Source organism: Tamandua tetradactyla, chromosome 1 (assembly GCF_023851605.1).
Source record: "Tamandua tetradactyla isolate mTamTet1 chromosome 1, mTamTet1.pri, whole genome shotgun sequence".
NCBI lineage: Eukaryota > Metazoa > Chordata > Mammalia > Pilosa > Myrmecophagidae > Tamandua > Tamandua tetradactyla.
Genome location: NC_135327.1, coordinates 114,316,885 through 114,336,463, shown reverse-complemented (window position 1 = coordinate 114,336,463; position 19,579 = coordinate 114,316,885). Strand labels below are relative to the sequence as shown.

At 35.7% G+C, this 19,579-nt stretch overlaps 1 long non-coding RNA gene across 2 annotated transcripts in view; it reads right to left on the bottom strand.

The window, feature by feature from the left end:
• Window positions 1–19,059, bottom strand: part of LOC143686061 (uncharacterized) — an 86,081-nt gene extending 67,022 nt beyond the window's left edge. For both annotated transcript variants that reach the window (XR_013176871.1, XR_013176874.1), the window contains exons 1-3: window positions 18,970–19,059; window positions 16,314–16,505; window positions 11,593–11,693 (exon numbers count right to left, since the gene is read on the bottom strand). This is a non-coding gene — a long non-coding RNA (uncharacterized LOC143686061). The remainder of the gene's footprint in view (window positions 1–11,592; window positions 11,694–16,313; window positions 16,506–18,969) is intronic.
• Window positions 19,060–19,579: the final 520 nt, after the last annotated feature.

The following is a 19,579-nucleotide window of genomic DNA, read 5'->3' as shown; positions in this document are numbered from 1 at the left end:
GTGGTTTCCAGAAAAAAGAAATTCTTCCTCAAAGCTACATAACTACTCCTCTTCGAGTTTTCAGCCTACTGGTTTTCCCTATGGATTTTGGACTCAAGATTGAAAAATCATTCTTACCAGAATTTCCAGACTTCTGGCTGGCCCTACAAATTTTGTATTTGCCAGCCTCCACAGTTGCGTGAGTCAATTCCTTAAAATAAATCTTCATAATATATGTATACAAATATCCTGTTAGCTCTGTTTCTCTGAAGAAAACTGATTGATACATGAATATTCAAATTCATTAATGTTTTCTTTTCTTATTCCGTATCCACGCTATTCTTTATCCCAGCATATGCTTTTCATTGCTGATACTCATTTTTAGAAATACAATTTGGATCTTTTCCATGTCTCTCCCTATCATTGTCATAATTTCTTCTAATCTCTAGAATATATGGAGCAATTTCAAAGACCTTTTAAAAAATGTCCTTATCTACTAATATTGTCATCTTTGTGTATAATTTCTCAGTCTGTTTGAATTGATATTTTTCCTCAGTATGGATATTTCCTGGTCTTTTGCATCCCTAGTAATTTTTTTTGTATGCTGTATAGCAGGAGTCACACTTGATTCTTATTTCATTTGAGCACCCTCTTATTGCAGCACCATTTGTTGAATTTTTTGTTGTTCTTTTGTTTTGGTTTTTCATTTGTTTGTTTGGGAAGTGCATGGGCTGGGAATTAAACCAAGGTCTCCCTCACGGCTGGCAAGAATTCTACCACTGAACTACCTTTGCCCTCCTCCATCCCTAGTTATTTTCTATTGAATGCCTAACATTGTGAATTTCATATTGTTGGGTGCCATATTTTCCTTTTATTCCTTGAAATATTTTTGGATTTTTTAAAATCTGTGATGCAATTAAGTTGCTTGGAATCAATTTAACCCTTTCCGGGGCTTGGTTTCAATATTTCGGGGGCAGATTCAAAAAAGACTTTAGTTTAAGGATAATTTGGCCCAATTATTGAGACAATACCCTTCAGAAGACCTTACTCAATTCCCATGTGTGTGATGAGGTCTTTATACTCTAGCTATTGAGAAAACAAACTATTTCAAGCTGGTGTTAACACCAAAGATTGTTCTACTTACCTCTATCTTGTGGTTCCTATGCCCCTTCCACACCAGCCTTGATAGTTTCCTCACAAGTATACAAAGATCAATATTCAGCCAAAGATTTGAAAAGACTCCTTCACAGATATCCAGAACTTCTTCACTCTCTTTCAGCTCTCTTCTCTTGAGTATACTACCATGCAAATTTTAGTCACCTGTTTGCAATGTTCAACAGTGCACCCTTGGCATATGAAGCATAAAGCTCACAACATTTAATAAGGCATGTAGTCTTTCATTACCTTGCCACACTTAATATTTTGGGTTGCTAAAGCTGCTGCAATGCAATATACCAGAAATGGATTGGTTCTGACAAAGGGAATTTATTAGCTTGCACATTTACAGTTGTAAGGACATGAAAATGTCCAAATTAAGGCATCCAGAGAAATATACCTTGACTCTGAAGAAAGACCAATGGCATCTGGGGTTCCTCTGTCACATGGGAAGGCATGGTAATGCTTTCTCTCCAAAATGTCTCTGGGCTACTATATGTCCTTACTTCTTCCTCCCCCTGGACATTCCTGTCTCTGACCTCTCTCTAAAATGTCTCAAGGACTCCAGTAAAGATCATTAAGACCCACCTTGAATTGGGTGGGTCACATCTCCATGGAAACAGCCTACTCAAAAGGTGCCACCCAACAATAGGTCTGCACCCACAAGAAAGGATTAGAAGAACACGGTTTTTCCGGGGTACATAAAGTTTCAAACCAGCACATCTAACATCTTTAGATTTCTCTTTCACCAACAACATGCACCCCTCTTCTCCACTGCTAGTAACATTCTCAAAGTACTAGCCATATATTAAACTTTAAAACACTTGGCTTCCTAATATCTTGAGGCCTATATTTTGATTATTCTTTTCAATTCAACCTCCAATGTACTGCCTTTATATCCAGTATCTTACCTCCAATGTATCACTGTAATACTTTGTTATAATTATTATTTTTTCCATGTTCCTCTCTAAACTAGAATCTCTTTAAGTAGAATAAAAAGATGTGTAATATGCTGCAGATATGAAACTTCTTCAGTAAGTCTAAGATGTATTCAGACTATATACATCTATTGCAGGAAAAAAATGGCAAAATATAATAGCAGTTCCAACTTGACAAGACTTAAGAGATGGTAAACCAAGACCGTAAGCATTCTCTAGTTCATATTTTGAAAACAGAAGACATGTCAACTTTAATCTATTAGATGCTAAAGTTATCAACTGAGGGAACTATGTCTTACTGGTCTTTGTAATCTAAGTGTTCCCTCTACCCAGCACAGTTCTTGGTATACAGTAGACCAATATTTGTTGAATGAATAAATTATTATTTAATAATTAATAGGCAGGTATTTTTCAGAAAGGTAAATATAACACCTTTAAGAATAAAATGGATTCCATTCAATAAACTTACCAAATAATAACTGTGGTAGTTAGCTTCAGGTGTCAACTTGGCCAGATGAAGGTGCCCAGTTCTGTTGCTGTGGACATGAGCCAATGGCATGTGAAGCTCCTCTGTCACTGATTGCATCTGCAGTCAGCTAGGGGAAGTGCCTGCTGCAATGAATGATGTTTGATCTAATTGGCTGGAAGCTTAAATGAGAGAGCTCAAGGTAGCACAGCCCAAGCAGCTCAGCATACCTCATCTCCATACTCGCAGCTCTGCCCAGGCCTTCGGAGATGTAGAAAGGAAGCACCCCGGGGAAAGCTGTTGGAACCCAGAAGCGTGGAGAGAAGGCCAGCAGAGATCACCCTGTGCCTTCCCATGTAAGAGAGAACTTCAGATGAAAGTTAGCTCCTGTTCTAGTTTGTTAGCTGCTGGAATGCAATATACCAGAAACAGAATGGCTTTTAAAAAGGGGAATTTAATAAGTTGCTAGTTTACAGTTCTAAGGCAGAGAAGATGTCCCAATTAAAACAAGTCTATAGAAATGTCCAATCTAAGACATACAGGGAAACATATCTTGGTTCAAGAAGGCTGATGAAGTTCAGGGTTTCTTTCTCAAGTAAGAAGGCACATGACGAACACAGTCAGGGCTTCTCTCAGCTGGAAGGGCACATGGCGAATACAGCATCATCTGCTAGCTTTCTCTCCTGGCTTCTGGTTTCATGAAGCTCCCCAGGAGGCATTTTTCTTCTTCATCTCCAAATGTCACTGACTTGTGGACTCTCTGCTTCCTGGTGCTGCAGCATTCTCTGCTCTCTCCGAATCTTTTTCATTTTCCAAAATATTCCCTCTTTTATAGGACTCCAGAAACTAATCAAGACCCACCCAAATGGGAAGCAACACATTTGTCCCAATCCAGTTTAACAACCACTTTTGATTGGGTTATATCTCCAGGGAGATGATCTAATTACAGATTCAAACATACAGTATTGAATAGGGATTATTCTGCCTTTACAAAATGGGATTTAGATAGCAACATGGCTTTTCTAGGGGACATATATCCTTTTGAACCAGCACAGCTACCTTTCCTCCGAAGAACTGTACATTTTTAACTAAATAAATCCCCTTTTATTAAAAGCCAATCCATCTCTGGTGTGTTGCATTCTGGCAGCTTTGGCAAACTAAAACAGTAACTTAGCTATGTGATATCAGGGAAATCAGCAAGAATACTCTTTGTTCAGAAAAGATTTATATAATCAAGGAGAAAAAAGCAGTGATCGTTAAGAAATCAAAGAGAAATTCTGTCAACTTCACAGTCCTGTTAAGAATAAGCCTTCACACTAGGCATTCCTTTCTCCTTGATTTTGGTTACTTGGAGTTATTCATTAGTTCATCTTCATAATTAATGTTCCAGTTTTAATATATTTGGACACTGGAAGAAATTATCAAGTACATTAGAGGGCACTTGCTATGTATTATCCTCAGTGACTTATGAGGAGACTGAGGTCCAGAGAGTTGTCCAAACTCACACTTAGTGTCAGAGATAAGACTGGAATTTAAATAAGATAACTTTAAAGCCCATAATTTTTACCATCATGCCATACTATCTTTTATAATTAAAAAATGTGTGTGTGTGTGTATGTGTGTGTACATATATATAAATTACATTCTTGGGAAAGGCTAGAGCACCATATTAGGACATTGGCATATCAGAGTAAAGGATTTTTTTGTATTTGAGCTTTTTCAGCCTGTCTGTTGTCCATGCATCCTAAAGAAAAATCTGTATTATTATTATCTCTCCATATGCCCCAATCTCCAAGAAAGTCCTCCCATTTGTGAGAAAGGCCTATTGGTAAAATAGACTTATACTACTGGGCATAAAATTAAGACATGTTTGTCAACCTAGAGCCTCATTCTTAAATATGTGTGGAAGAGGAAGTAGCACCAGCAATTTAATGGGAAAAAAAATCAACACACAGAAGAAAAAGTCTGAAATAAAAGAACCAAAAAACTAACTTGGAATAAACAGAAATAAAAGTCAGAAAATTGGAAGGGCTTGAAAATTAAGTTACTATTAATTAGTATTAAGAATGATAAAATTATAATAAAAACTACCATTTATTGAGTATACCCTATAGCTAGGGATATTTCTATGTACTTCATAAATATTAAGTCACTGAGTATCAAACAGACCCCTGTGAAGAAAGTATGACAATCATCTACATTTTTACAGAAGAAATTGAGGCAAAAATCCATTAAGTAACTTTCCCAAAGTCATAAAGAAAATAAGTGACAGAGAAAAATCTACATCCATAAACAAGAAAATAATGCAATTTCAAAGGAATAGTCAGAGAAAGAAGCAAACCCTGGTATTTCCTTTATAACTGATGGAATAAATGACTAAATGGAATGATTGAAAAATAATTAAATGTACATATATATAGAAATTTGAAGTAAAGGTAAAAGTTGGACAATAAGAGAGAAAACTTAGAAGACGCATAAGTTAATTCTTGTTATTCCATCTGTTTAACCAGTGTCTTAGAAACAGAATATAAGAAAAAAAGGAGCAAAGGAATGAAAGATATAATAAAGGGATATTTCTCAAAGATAAACACAAAAGTTATCATGAAAAAGCTCCTAAAGTCATAACACAATGAATGACAAAAGACCCACACCTAGATCCAATATAAAAAAATTGAAAATAACTAAGATAAAGATAGTATCTTCGAAACTCCATGGTCCAAAACCAAATTACCCAAAAGGAAATAAGAATCAGACTGATGTAAGACTTCTCATGAGCTACACTAATTACAAGAAAAAAAATGCAGTGACACCTGGAAAGCTGTAAGGTAAAGTAATTTTGAAAAAAATATTTTAAACAGTACTATTAAAAAATATATTGAAAATAACATCAGGTTCAGCCTCAAAAGGACTAAAAGGCACATATCTCCCCAATACTTGTTTTTCAAAAAACAAACAAACAAAAAACTTTTAAGATATATCCCAGCAAAAACAAAAGGACAATGAAAGAAAGAACACAATTTCACTAAGAAACAGTGAAACTGAACCAAAAATGCAATGAAAGTAGCTTCCAGGAAAGTCTAGAAAGCAGTTGATCTAAATCAGAATAGTCAGTCAATGAAACATCCTTAAGAATAAAATGGATGACATTCAGTAATTAGTCATTCATTGCTTCATCTTCATAACTAATGGTAATGAAGAGTACAATCCTCTAATATACATATTTTTTAAAAGGGAATTTGAAATTCTAGAAATAATAAAAATGCTGTAGGAACAAATCATGGCCCACATATACAAACTTATAAATTTTGCATACTTTTGAAATATCAAATACAACAAAAGAGAATCTATTTCAATGTACAGATTGAAGCAGTATCTGTTGAGCAGAACAGGTTTACTGACATAGTATTGATTACATTTCCTTCTCTAAAGGTTCAATCACAATACTTGGTCCTACCATGAAGAATATTTCCATACACTGAACCCTGTTTATTATTTTTAAATCTTCAGAATGAACCTATAAACAAGAAAATTATAATTATTAAAGAGACAATAGACTTTATCAATTCTGATATTGTAAAAGTAACAGCACAGCTGGCAGCATTTGGGGCACAGAGTTGGGAGAGAGATGTGCTCAGGGTCTGCTCACATAGATGTTTATCAAGAAATACCTGGAGTGGTTGGAACAAGTTTCAGCAGATGGTTTAAAGCTATACGGATAATCAATAAAATAAATAAAACTAATGTGTATTTTGAGCTTTTTAAAATGAAGTGAGAGTAAAGATGGGATAGTTTAAGTGAAATAACTTTTTCCTCTTTCATAATTGGGAGTCAATATTTTCTAAATTTTATTTGAAATGGAGCTATTTACAATATGGTAGCCACCAGATGAACTAAAACCTGAAATGATTTGTTAATTTTTCCCACGCCTTGTTCAGAGGTTGTGGACTTGAACTCCAGCAGGCAATGTAAGTGAAAAAGCCACCTGTGAGGTGTGACCATAGCACAGGGTCACTTGCTGCCACAGAAAAGCAGTCCCCATGCTGTCAGACATTCTAATTGTGCAAAAGAACCTGGGTATAGTGACATTTGCATGAAACCTTCAGATTCTGTGTGTCAGTGTGCCCCAGAAAAGTCATGTTCTTTTCCTAATCGATCTTTGGAGGCAGACTTATTGTTTAGGGTACAAACCTTTGATTAGATTGTTTCCATGGAGATAGACCCACTCAGTTGTTGGGTGTGAGCCTTTGATTAGATTACTTCCATAGAGATGTGACACTCCCAATTGTGGGTGTGACCTTTTGATTAGATGGAGATTTGACTCTACCATTCAAAGTGGGTCTTGATTAGTTTACTGGAGTCCTTTAAAAGGGAGACATTTTGGAAAAGCACAAAGGAAGCTCAGATGCACACATTTTGAAATGCTTGGAGTGCTAACAGAGAGCAGATGCCTGGATGCAGCCATTTGGAAATGCAGAAGCCCCAGGAGATGCCAGGAGCTTAGAGAGCCATTTGAAACCAGAAGCCTGAAGAGGAACCCATCAGACAATGTCATGTACATTCCCATGAGATGCTAAGCAAGCCAGAACCCAGACTTTCGCCTCAGAGAAGTTAAGTAAGAGCAGACACAGACATTTAGAGAGAAAGCCACTGGAATCAGAGTCAGAAAGCAACAAATTGAAAGCAAGGTCCTTCCCAGCTGACAGAGAAATCCCAGATGCCATTCAGACTTTCTTAAGTCAAGGTTTCTTTCTCTGGATGCTTTAGTTTGGACATTTCTATTGCCTTAGAACTGTAAACTTGCAACTCAATAAATTCCATTTAAAAGCCATTCCATTTCTGGTATATTGCATTCCAGCAGCTTTAGCAAACTAATACAGAGAAGGGGATGCTGCTGTTTGCAAGCACCAAACATACTGGAATGGCTTTTTTAAATGGATAAGGGGAAGATTCTGGAAAAGTTGTAAGCAGCTTGATAGAGAAAGCCCAGAATGCTTTGAAGAGACTATTGGTAGAAATGAAGACTCTAATGATACTTCTGTTAAGGCCTTAGACAGAAACGATGTATGTGTTATTACAAACTGGAAGGAAGGTGATCCTTATTTTGAATTGGCAGAGAATTTAGCCAAATTGTGTCCTGATTTTGCATGGAAATCAGAAGTTAAAAGTGATGAGTCATAATACTTAGCTGAAGAGATTTCAAAACTAAATGTGGAAAGTGCATCGTGGCTTCTCCTTGCAACTTATAGTGAAATGTGATAAGAAAGAGATAAGCTGAGAACTGGGTACAAAGAAACAAGAAATAGATGGTCTGGAAAATTCTGGGCTTCCAGAAGAGGAGAGCCCAGTGAATAGTTAACCAAACATGGAAGCAGTCAGCCACTACAGGAAAAGCGAGGATTGGAGATGGAGTTATCCAGAAAAGATCTGTGGAAATTCCTATCATCTAAAGGTTACAATCTCCACATATTACACAGAAAACCATCAAGAGTGTTGCAGGATCTGTATAAACAGAACCACTGAATCTGGACTAAAAGGGACAGATTGAAGGAAAAATGATTTCACAGACAGATCCATAGAAGCTAAGGTCTGAAAACAAGAAACCTCAGGCCAGGAGAGTGGGCACACCCATGCACTTGGAGACAATGAATTTGCCCTAAAGGCAGAGGATAAGCCTTCCAATTTGATGCTCAGAAAGACTTTTGCGACCTCAGGCCTCAGAGAGGGTGGAGTGCATAAACCAGGGATTGCAGGGAGCGTTGCTGCCACCTCATTGTTCTAGAAGTGTTGAGCATGTGTACTGGAGATGGCAAAGATCCTAGGTGCTCTCCCAAAGTTTGGAGAGGGTGGAGCTGAGAGAAGGATGGTCCCCTCAATGTACCTCAGTGTTGCAACTCTCACCCTAATATTTGAAGAGAACAGGGATGCTGCAGAGGCCCTTGGAAAGAGTGGGACTGCTGCTTTCTACAGTCCCAAGGGTAAGTGCCTCTCAGACTTTGAATCTAGTGAAGTTTGCCCTCCTGGTTTCAAGAACTGTTTGAGACATTAGATCCCTGGTTTCCTTCCAATATCACCCTATCAAAACGGGAATATGTATCCTATGACTGTTCCTCTTTTGTTTGTTGGCAGCAAATAACTTCTTCTGAGTTTCATGGGTCAAAACCCAGAGGAGAATTTTGCCTTAGGACTGACTATGCCTATAGCTGACTTTGATGAGATTTTATACTGTTTCTGAATTTGTATGCTATTTGTATTGTTACTAGAATGGCTTTGTGATGTTGTAATGAATGAATGTATTTTGCATATGGAAAGAGCAATTATTTGGGGAGTCCAGAGAGTGAAATGTGCCTGTTTGAAACTTGTGTACCCCAGAAAAACATGTCCTTTAATCCTATTTCAACATTGCTTGGTGGGATCTTTTTTATTAAACTGTTTCCATGAAGGTTTGATCCATCAACTGTGGCTGAGATCTTTTGATTAGGTGGTTTCCATGGATTGAGTCTCTACCCATTCAAGGTGGGGTTGCTTACTGGAGTCCTTTAAGAGGGGACCATTTTAGAAAAAGCTTCAAAACCCACACAGCCAAAGACCTTTGGAGATGCAGAAGGAAAACACCCCAGGGAAAGCCATTTTAAAAGGAGAAGCCAGGAGAGAAAGCTATCAGACTTTGTCATGTGCCATCCCAGCTGACAGAGAAACCTGGAACATCATTGGCCCTTTCTTTGGAGTTAAGGCATCTTTCTCTGGATGCCTATGTTTGGACATTTCTCTGGCGTTCGAACTGAAAACTTGCAACTTAATAAACTCCCTTTTAAAAGCCATTCCATTCCTTATTTATTGTATTCCACCAGCTTTAGCAAACCAATGCACCTTAGAACTATAAACTTGTAATCGAATAAATAAGCCAACCCATTTCTGATATATTGCATTATGTCAGCATTAGCAAACTAAAACAATCAGTTTCTAATTTTAAGAAATGTTTCAAGAGTCAACATTGTGTGAGACAAACAATCTGTCTCTAGGCTATAGCTAGCCAATGGCCACCCATTTTCCACTCAGGTTAACATATATGGTCTTCCCTATAAATAAGGTCTGAAGGTATTAATGTATATTGTTATTCCGCATTTACTCAGGACTTGAGACATGTCATAGTTGTTAATGTGGCAGTTTAGAGAGTAACTAAACAAGGAAGGTACCTATCATATGCTGATTAGGCCAGTATTTAAACTTCAAGGGTCTACCTGCACCTCAATTTTCTGATTTGATCATGGAAAATAAGGGCAGATTTTTTAATCTCTTAGAGTTTTTGTGACATCCAATAAGAGGATATATATATATTTAAATGACCAGTCGCTAAACAAATATAACACTATATCATTATGTAACTGCCTACCCCCGGCCAAAAATAAATTCTAAATTCCTAGAAGGTAGAGACCACTTCTTATGATTTTGGCTCCAAATATAATAAAATGCCTTGACTACTGTGCTAGTTTGAAGAGAAAAAGCCCCCAGAGGAGCGGAGAGAAGCTAGAAGATGAAAGCAAGGAAACCTGGGAGCGAAGGACCAGCAGATGCCGGCCAGGTGCCTTCCTATGTGACAGAGGTACCCCAGGTGCTGGTGGCCTTTCTTTAGAGAAGGTATCATTGTGTTGATGCCTTAATTTGGACATTTTCATGGCCTTAGAACTGTAAATTTGTAACTTAATGAATCCTCATTGTGTAAAAGCCAGCCCATTTCTGATATATTGTATTCCAACAGCTTTAGCAAATTGAAGCAACTAAAGTGGATGATTAATAAATACATGGTGATTTGTTGCTCTCACTACAAAAAAAATGTGCTATTTCCCTATAGTTTTTAAAAAGCTATCACGCTGCTTAGCTTCTTTGTATCTTATGATCATAGTTCTTTAGAATGAAAAACAAAACCATCTTATCAGTTATACCATGCCATGTGAAGACAATGCAGGTATATTGTATTTGTAACCTAATAAATCCCCATTGTAAAAACCAGCCCATCTTTGGTATATTGTATTCCAACAGCTTTAGCAAATTGAAGCAACTAAAGCAGATGATTAATAAATACATGCTCATTTGTTGCTCTCATTACAAAAATAATGTGCTATTTCACTCTAGTTTTTAAGTTTTGAAGTCATGAATACAAGTAATTAAAATTGAAGTGAATTATCTCTCTGCTCATCTTTCCTTTGGATTCAAAAATAGCATAGAAGGTCCAATACAAAGATACACGAAAAATCACAAATTGTTACCTAGATATTTTTGTATTTGGAAAAGGCATTTCATTCTGCAAAGGAAATAAAAAATTACACCAACCTAAAAATTTCAGAAATATATGCCTAGATAGTTAAAGTTACAAAGGAAAACAAAACAAAACAAAAATTATCTAACATTGTTAAATGGCATCAGAAACAGATCAGACTTGGTGTGGAATCAGTTTTCTTCACGTAATTTTATAGAATTTGATTCCTCAAGTGACTAATCTAACCAAGGAGCCTAAATTTTAATGAAAGGTAAGACCTTAAGTATTTACCGAGTACCACAATCCTACCATTATGATCAAAAGCATCTACACTCAAGGGCATTCTATTTTTATGTTAACTGTTTAAAATCATTGCAGTTCTCTTAACCAAGGAAATAAGGTAGACTCTTAATTTGATTTCAAAGATCAAGGTGAAGGAAATGCATTTAGATTGTGATTCCTAACAAGAACATCCAGACACTATCTCAATCCCTATCAAAGACACACTTGAAGTTGTGGCAAAGGGATTGATTTTCTTTGAGCACAAAGTTAAATTCCATGGAGCTGCCCATACGCTAAGATAATGGGTGGATAGTATGGTATGGCTCAAAATCTCTTTTTTCCAAGCAAGAATAAAAAGAAATAAACTGGGGTGATAGGGAGTGGTGTGTGTCTAAGTCTGTAGACAAAGGGAAGACAGAGTAAATAAAAGCATAAGGAAGAGATGGAGTGGATTTCAAAGCTACTGTGTAGAACCACCATAACATAAGAACTAAAGTTTCCAAATCATCTCTCCTTACCTTTTTGGACATTCATTTCCCCTTCAATCTACCCTGGAATTGATCATTTTCTCAGCAATATGCGGAAAGAGGCTATCTTGCTCATGAACTGCTCTAAATGTCTATAAGAGGAAAAAAATATTAGCTATGACTTTCTTGTTAAGTTGCCAAAAGCACACCAGGGCTTTTAAAAATGTCATTGCCAGGCTTTCGACTCACCCTCGAGACTTTTTAGTGCAGTGATAAAAGAATACGCTGTATCACATTCATCATACCTGATTCTATTCAACTACACAGGGGTCTAAAACATCTGAAAAGAAATGGTGGGTCCCAATTGAGCATTACAGAAACTTAAGTGGCACAGAGAAGGCAAAGGAACCACAGAAAGTTGAAAGGTGAACATTCATTTTCTGCTTCCAGTGGGTCTAATAAACTTCCATAGTTTAGATAAATAGCTTTTTTTAAATTTTACATTGATAATATTTGCACATAGGCTTGATATCATTTAAATAAAATGTAATTAAAATATCCTTATTATGTACCATCTATTCGTTTTAAATGAAACAAAAAGACAGATGGTTTGCTGCATGCCTCTGAGTCCATGCGATAGCTTGATTTGGCACAAAAGGTATCAGTTGCAGGAACACTGAGATTATAAATTTATTAGTAAAAGAAAAGATATATGAATGTATGATATAACAAATAGAAAGAGAAAATAAATATTTTACTATACACTGAGCATATCAGACCTATTATTAAGCTGTTTTTAACAACATCCTCTTATGTTGTTATTTTTCAGGTACAGCCATTCTTTGGAATCCTATTTGATGTGCTGGCCTATAACATTTGACCACACTTACAGCACAAGTGTAAAATCAATTTTCTGTTCTTCCATTTATCTCTGCACTGATGTTAGTTGGCTCTCTAATGGAATGACTCTTCTGGAGAGGTAGTTATTTTACTTCAGAGTGGCATTTCAGAAGCCTTAAATGGGCTGAAGAGATGGCATGTGACCTTTAGGAATATTTTAGTTCTACATTTCTTTCAAAAAGAACTGTTTAACCCTGTGTATGTTATTACTGTGCAGACACCTCTTTTGTTCCTTTTTTATTCACTTTACTGCAGGAAAGTTTGGCTTTCTTCATGTCAGAACAATGTGGGAAAATTCTTCTTATTATAAAAATTTCTTATATTTTTACCTCCTACTTCATTTTTATCTTTTCTTAAATTAATAGCCATTTATTTAAATTTACAGCGGAAAATTATTTACAAAATATGAAGTTTTAGTCTCTTCCTATGATTTCCCTGAATAATTTTAGATATATAATATTTAGATATTAAATATGATTAGAAGTCATTTCTTCAGTTGGTTTTCTCCTATAAGTATACGTTATAAAAGTTAAACATTTATTAAAAACCATTGTATAAAAAAATTCTCTCTTCTAATAGATTAATCTCTGAAAATTTTTATTATCAGTACAGGTAATAATACTTCCGAAATTCCCTTCGATTTTCCCAAAAGGCAACTTTGAAGAAAAACTCTTTCAAATGGAAGGAGGAACTTTTAGTATAAAACTTTAGAGTTAGAAAACTTATACCTTGGTATGTTAATTATGAATCATAATTGTTTATATTCTTCTTCAAAATGTAGATAATTTGCAATGACAGAGGTCATGGAAAGTGGTTTTTTGACAAATGACACACTTTAGAAATACATTTAAGTCATCCTTTTCTGCTCTTCCAGGAAGTTTTCATGTGCACTTTCATTAAAAAGTCATATAAATGGCTCCATTCATATCTAATCAGCACATGATGGCACACTGAAATACTCTTGTGTGTATCCTGTCATTATTTGTTAACCACAAACCAACTTTGATAATCAATGGGGAAAGGTATAGGTGATCCCCAGAGATTTATAGGAATTGGTACATCAGTAAATAGACTCTCAGCCCATCCCCTACCCCATCTCATCCCCCAGACAAGATGTTTCATACGGGTGAAAATTTTCCAAAAACCTCAAGGGTACCCTTGAAGAGGAAAACAAGTGGGGCCAATTGAAGTAGGTTGCTCCAAATGATGAAATGGAAGGAAATTGTTTACATGGTGACAGGGAGATGGAACTCGCAGTCCTATGTCCCAAATGTCTCCTTTCCCTTTGCCTACCTCTGACAAGATCTATCTTACAGCTCTATTCTAAAACTGGGAGAATTTTGGTTTCTTTTCAGTAAGACAGATAAGCAAACAATGTGTTTACAGGTGGTGAGCTGTAGTGGGACCAGTCCACTGGGCCCACCCAAAGTAGCAGTAGCATTCAACAGGAGATCCACAAGGCTGATGAACCTTCAGAAACCATACTTGGGACTTTAAGTTTAATCTCTGCAAATACAGTGGTTTATTTTATGGCAGCAACATTCAACCTGAGGGGTATATATATGAACAAAACAAAAAAAAAGATATGCTTCACTGAGAAAATATGTAACTATCAATGGGTTTTTAAAAATATATTGTGGTGTACACAGGTGGTTCAGTGGTAGAATGCTTGCCTTCCATGTGGGAGACCCAGGTTTGATTCCCAGATATCATGCAACCTAAAAAACAAAAAGAGATATATATATATATATATATATATATGTATATATATATATATATGAACTTGTTTTTCTTTTTCTTTCATCAGCACTTGGCAGCTATATTCTCTTTTCTTCCCACCTTGGTAATGCATTCTACAGCAGAGCTGATTTCCTCACCATCATCTTCTCATGGATGACCAGGGGTAATCTTTCATATCGCGCTTAAAACAGAGCTGAGTATCTGTACTGCAACTTTTAGTTAAACTAAGACAATAGGTTTGAAAAGAATTCTGTTGATGCCTTGAAGTTTTTGACCATCTGGGTCATGTTCAACTTACTTGTAAACAATAAAATCAATAGTGGCTTAAAGCTTGGAATGGTAAAACATGGAACTCGCCTCAAATATCTGAATTTTGATGTCTAAGGTTATTTACAAATCAGTGCTACACAAAATAGATTGGAAAGTACTTGAGAAATCTCATTTATAAAATAGTATTTTGAATTATTCAGGTTTGTCTGTTCTTTAGAATTCTGGGTGTTAGAGAGTTGCACTAACAAGTTTCTAAACTTTTATGTCCAAGTAACATAATTCTATTTGGAAAAAGAATTACTTTGATAACCATAATAACTATGGCAACTTTACTAAAAGCCATCAACATATTCATTCATGAGAAGAGTATAGTAACGTTAAAATAGGAACATTAAATATTAAATATAAAAATTTTAAAGTAGCTCATGGCCGAGTAGCAAATATTAATAATACACTGCTCCTGCCTGTAATTAGAGTCTTTTAAAACAAGATTATTTAAGAATCCTATTTTATTTTATTATTTCTAATTAACATTAGCATTCATTAAGGTTTTTGGTCATTATAACTGGGACCCCTGCAATCAAAAGTGGTAGGGCACACTACGGGTTCAGTCATTCTGATGGTTTCATTAGATATGAGGGCAGGATCATTTTCTGCCACATTGACTGCTTCATCCTCAGCTCCAAGAATAGACCTCACACATAGCAAATGTTCACTACAGAGCCATAACTAAATGAACTTGAAATCCAATATGGCCAACTAAGCAATGCTGTCTATTCACAAAATGGCAAAAAAAAATATATATATATATGGGAAAAATTAAGTTGTCTCAGATTCAATCTGATAGGATAAATATGGCCTCAGGTATATATCCTGAGGCTATATATATATATGTCCTTTATACAGATTTATTATAAGAAGCTTTAAACAGCTATTTTCCCTACTTCTTATAAATAGAGCAAAAGTTTCAGTGTATTCTCAAGTATATAGATTTGGAAGTAATGGAGTAAAAAGATCACTGTACTTTAAATCAGAAAGCTTAGGTCTGAATCTGACTCTAACAATTACATTAGAGTCTAATAGTCTAATAGTTAGCATAGCTAAAATTTAAGTAATTGCACATCTGTCCTCTGAATTCCTGGCCCTCTTCTCTCACTCCGAAAATGCCTGAAGCTCTCATCTCTGTGTATTCCCCCTCAACTCTTCTAAACAATTTAAGCAAGTTCCTTTATCACTCTGGGTCTCAGTTTGTCAAACTCTTAAAATGGGCTTGTTAGTACCTATTTCACAGGTAAAGATCAAATGAGAGAATGCAAATGACAAAGGTTTGGAAAAATTAATATTATATCCTTAATTTATTGATTATGTGTTATACTGATAGACTGTATGTGCTCATTTATTGATGTCTCATTGATATTGGAAAATCTCAAATATATTTTTAATGCAAGAAAAAGCTTTAAACAGAATAAAGAACTGTTTTCTATTATAGAGCATGTGGAGAAAAAAACAACAACCATCTGAAGATCAATATCTCCTTAGAATTATTTTATATGCTATCCAAATCGTTCTTCCAAGATTTTTAACCAGCTGCTATTAACAATTTATACCCCACACTTTCTACTGGTGCAGTGAATTTAAATTCAAGAGCATCACAGATATTGTCTGCATTTCCTTTCTTTTTTCTTTTGTAGTATCCTAAAATATGTGAAAGTGCCATTTGGCCAAAGTAGCATTTCTAATCTCATTTTTTTCTTTGTATAACATAGCCCTTATGAAGCAAGTAAGCCCTGGACAGAAAATTGAAAAATGCTTATCTGTTTAACCAAAGCACAAACCTTGATCGACAAAGTCAGAGACATTACCTTTCATGATAAAACACAGGAAGTCAAGCCTTCACATTCTGGAGAAGTTGAGTTTCAGCATTTGCAGTTGCTGGAAATCTAAGGAGCTCGGTGACACAACAATTTTCCCAGATATACTGAGATTTGGATCATTAAAGTTGTTTATTGTATCAGCATAATGTCCTACTTCTTGTTGTATTATTTTTTCTTTTCCTTTTATGAAGATAATTCAAATGAATGGGACATGTACTTATTAGATGGCACATTATAAACTACTCAAGAACCCAAGTAATGGTTTAAAATTCAAATATTTACATTTGTTATTACACTTATAATTATTACAACTACATATTCACTTATACTATATATAAATTGTTACATTTATAATATTACCCATTATTCTAAATGGTCCCTTTTAAGAGTCTATACAGGTTTTTAACTAACAGTCATAAACCTTACAACAACATACATTTTGCTAAAGCTTTCTAGAACCTGGAAAGACTCCAATATTTGGAAACTCTCCATATGGAACATATACAAACACTCACACACACACATCCACATGCACAGATTGTTCAAAGGCAAATAAGATGAAGAAAGCAAAAGCAACTCCATGGAACTTCCGTAAATTCCTTTAATTGCTAAGAGGGAAGACTAGATTTTGTATAAATGTGTTGAAGCAAGATGGATGTGGAAGGGATCGTTGCTTTGCATTGTGTCTTTAATGTACACATCAAGAATTCAAAAAGCAGCTATAAGCATGGTGATATTTCAGTGCCTCTATTCAGCACAAAATTTGTATAGCTAATATAAGTTTGATAGTCTGGGTTTTTTCAATTTTGCTGGGAAGTCAAGGAGATTCCCTAAAGGGATTTCTTGTAGAAAGTTAAAGACAAAAACTTGCATCTTGGGGCTCCTGAACTAGAGTACTTTACATTCGTTCATAACTTTCAGGAAAAGAAAGCTTTTTATACTGTATCTCTTGATGCATCAAAAGACAGATGTTGTGTCTAAAAGAGCCTGCTGTAATCATAGGTTCACTATTTAGTTTATGCACCCAGATAACAATTTGATGGCCTTTCTGGGTATGTATGCCTAAGATTTCGATGTAATAGACTTTGCTCTAGCTGACTTCTAGTGTGGACCAGGGTTTTGCAACATTGCTGTTATTTACATTTGGGGTCTGATAATTCTTTGCTGTAGGAGGCTGTCCTGTGTACTGTAGAATGATAGCAACAACTCTGGCCTCTTCCTACTAGAAGTCAGTAGCATCACCCAGTTGTGACAACCTAAATGTCTTTAGATGTTGACAAATGTTCCCTGGAGTACTACACCGACTTCAATTGAGAACCAGTGATACGGACCCATAACTTTTGGCTTAAAAGACACAACAGTCTAACAAATCATGGACTGACGCAGGTATCAGAGGGCTGCTGTTACCATTAGTTGGCTGTGAAACATTGGATTGAAATTGGAGCAATAATGCTCTTAGATGGCTAATTAGTTAGAATACATCTTCAAATGACCCTGATTTGCTTTATAGCTTTTCTCTTTAATATATTGATTGGTTTGTTTTAATTGTGTTAATGCGTCCTTGCAATGAAAGATACATTAGAACAAAACCAACTAGTCAATTATTATATAGTCAGACATTTTCAAGGGTACAACGAGAAGTCAGTCACACTCTTTAGTACAGGACAGCACACTACTGAACTATGAAACATGATATTGTCAGTACATTTTATTCTGAATTTTACAGATGGTTATAGTTGTGATTTGCCTTATTTTTTAAAAAACTACCAGAATCCAGTCCTATGTTGTAGTCAAAAAGAAATCTGCAAGAAATGACTAAAGTCATTTCTTTAAAATATCCCCAGGGATGAAGAGTTAGAAGAGTTAATGTACTCAATGCATCATTACTTCCCAACCTCCTTCAACAAAGAGCAAATCAGTTATTGACGTACTTTTATTTCAGCACAGTATAATAAATAAATGTACATTATACATATAATCTAAACACAATTGAATAAGTAATTTTGTTTCTAAAGCAAATAACAGAGGCACCTATCAATCAGTTTAAATACATTGTGTTATAAACAACCCTAGTGAAGAATAAAACATAACAGCTGAATTTGTTGTATGATTTTACAGCCTCTCCAGAGAGAACGGCCTGGGAACTGCTGCCACCTGTTGGTCGTAAGTTACAATATACGAGCTCACGGCTCCAGCTGTTTCATTAGGAATTTTACCATGGCCATTTGCACTTATCAGTATTTATGAATATAATTTTTATTGCTTGGGACCTAACGCTTTCTTAATATAGTTATTATGCACATTATTTCACAGTTGTCATAGAACTTAACTTGTAAAAGTTGCTCCAAAAACTATTAGGATTTTTAAATACAGTCATATGTTGCTTGCAATTAGCTAGTTTCAACAGGCAGACAAATAAGATGTGGTGTCATGGGTCATAGACTAAATCTACGATATGCTTTTGATATTCATTATGGTTTCTACTGAATTGATCTTGTTAACCTGCACAACTGTGATAATACTGTTTCACTGAAGGAAATTGTCAGACTAACAATTCAACTATGGAAAGAGATACAAGGTTGTAAACAAATTAGAAGCACCAAAGTCATATTCATTTCTAAACAATTTATCATTTATACCTTACCATATGGAGAGACTTTCTTTATAATGCAAATAATAGAAGAAAAGTTTTAGTGCATGTGTCAGTTTGAATCTGTTGTGCACCCCAGAAAAGTCAAGTACTTTAATCCTCATTCAATATTGCTGGGTGGGAGTTTTTTTTTCATTGTTTCCATGGAGATGTAACCCACTCAATTGTGTGATAACTTTTGATTAAATGGTTTCCATGGAGATGTGTCTCCACCCATTCAAGGTGGGGCTGCTAACTGGAGCCCTTTAAGAGGGAACCATTTTGGAAAAAGCTTTAGAGAAACCAGAACTGAGTCCACACAGCCAAAGACCTTTGGGGATGAAGAAGGAAAATGCCCCAGGGGAAACTTTGTGAAACAAGAAGCTAGAAGAGAAAGCTAGCAGACATCGTCATGAACTGCCAGAGAAACCCTGAACTTCATAGGCTTTTCTTGAGTGAAAGTAACTTCTTGTTGGTGCCTTAATTTGGACATTTTCATGGCCTTAGAACTGTAGACTGCAACTTAATCCCCCTTTGTAAAAGCTGTTCCATTTCCGGTATATCACATTTCAGCACCTCACTAACTAATACAGTGCACTACTTACAAAACTGAAGAGATGCCAGA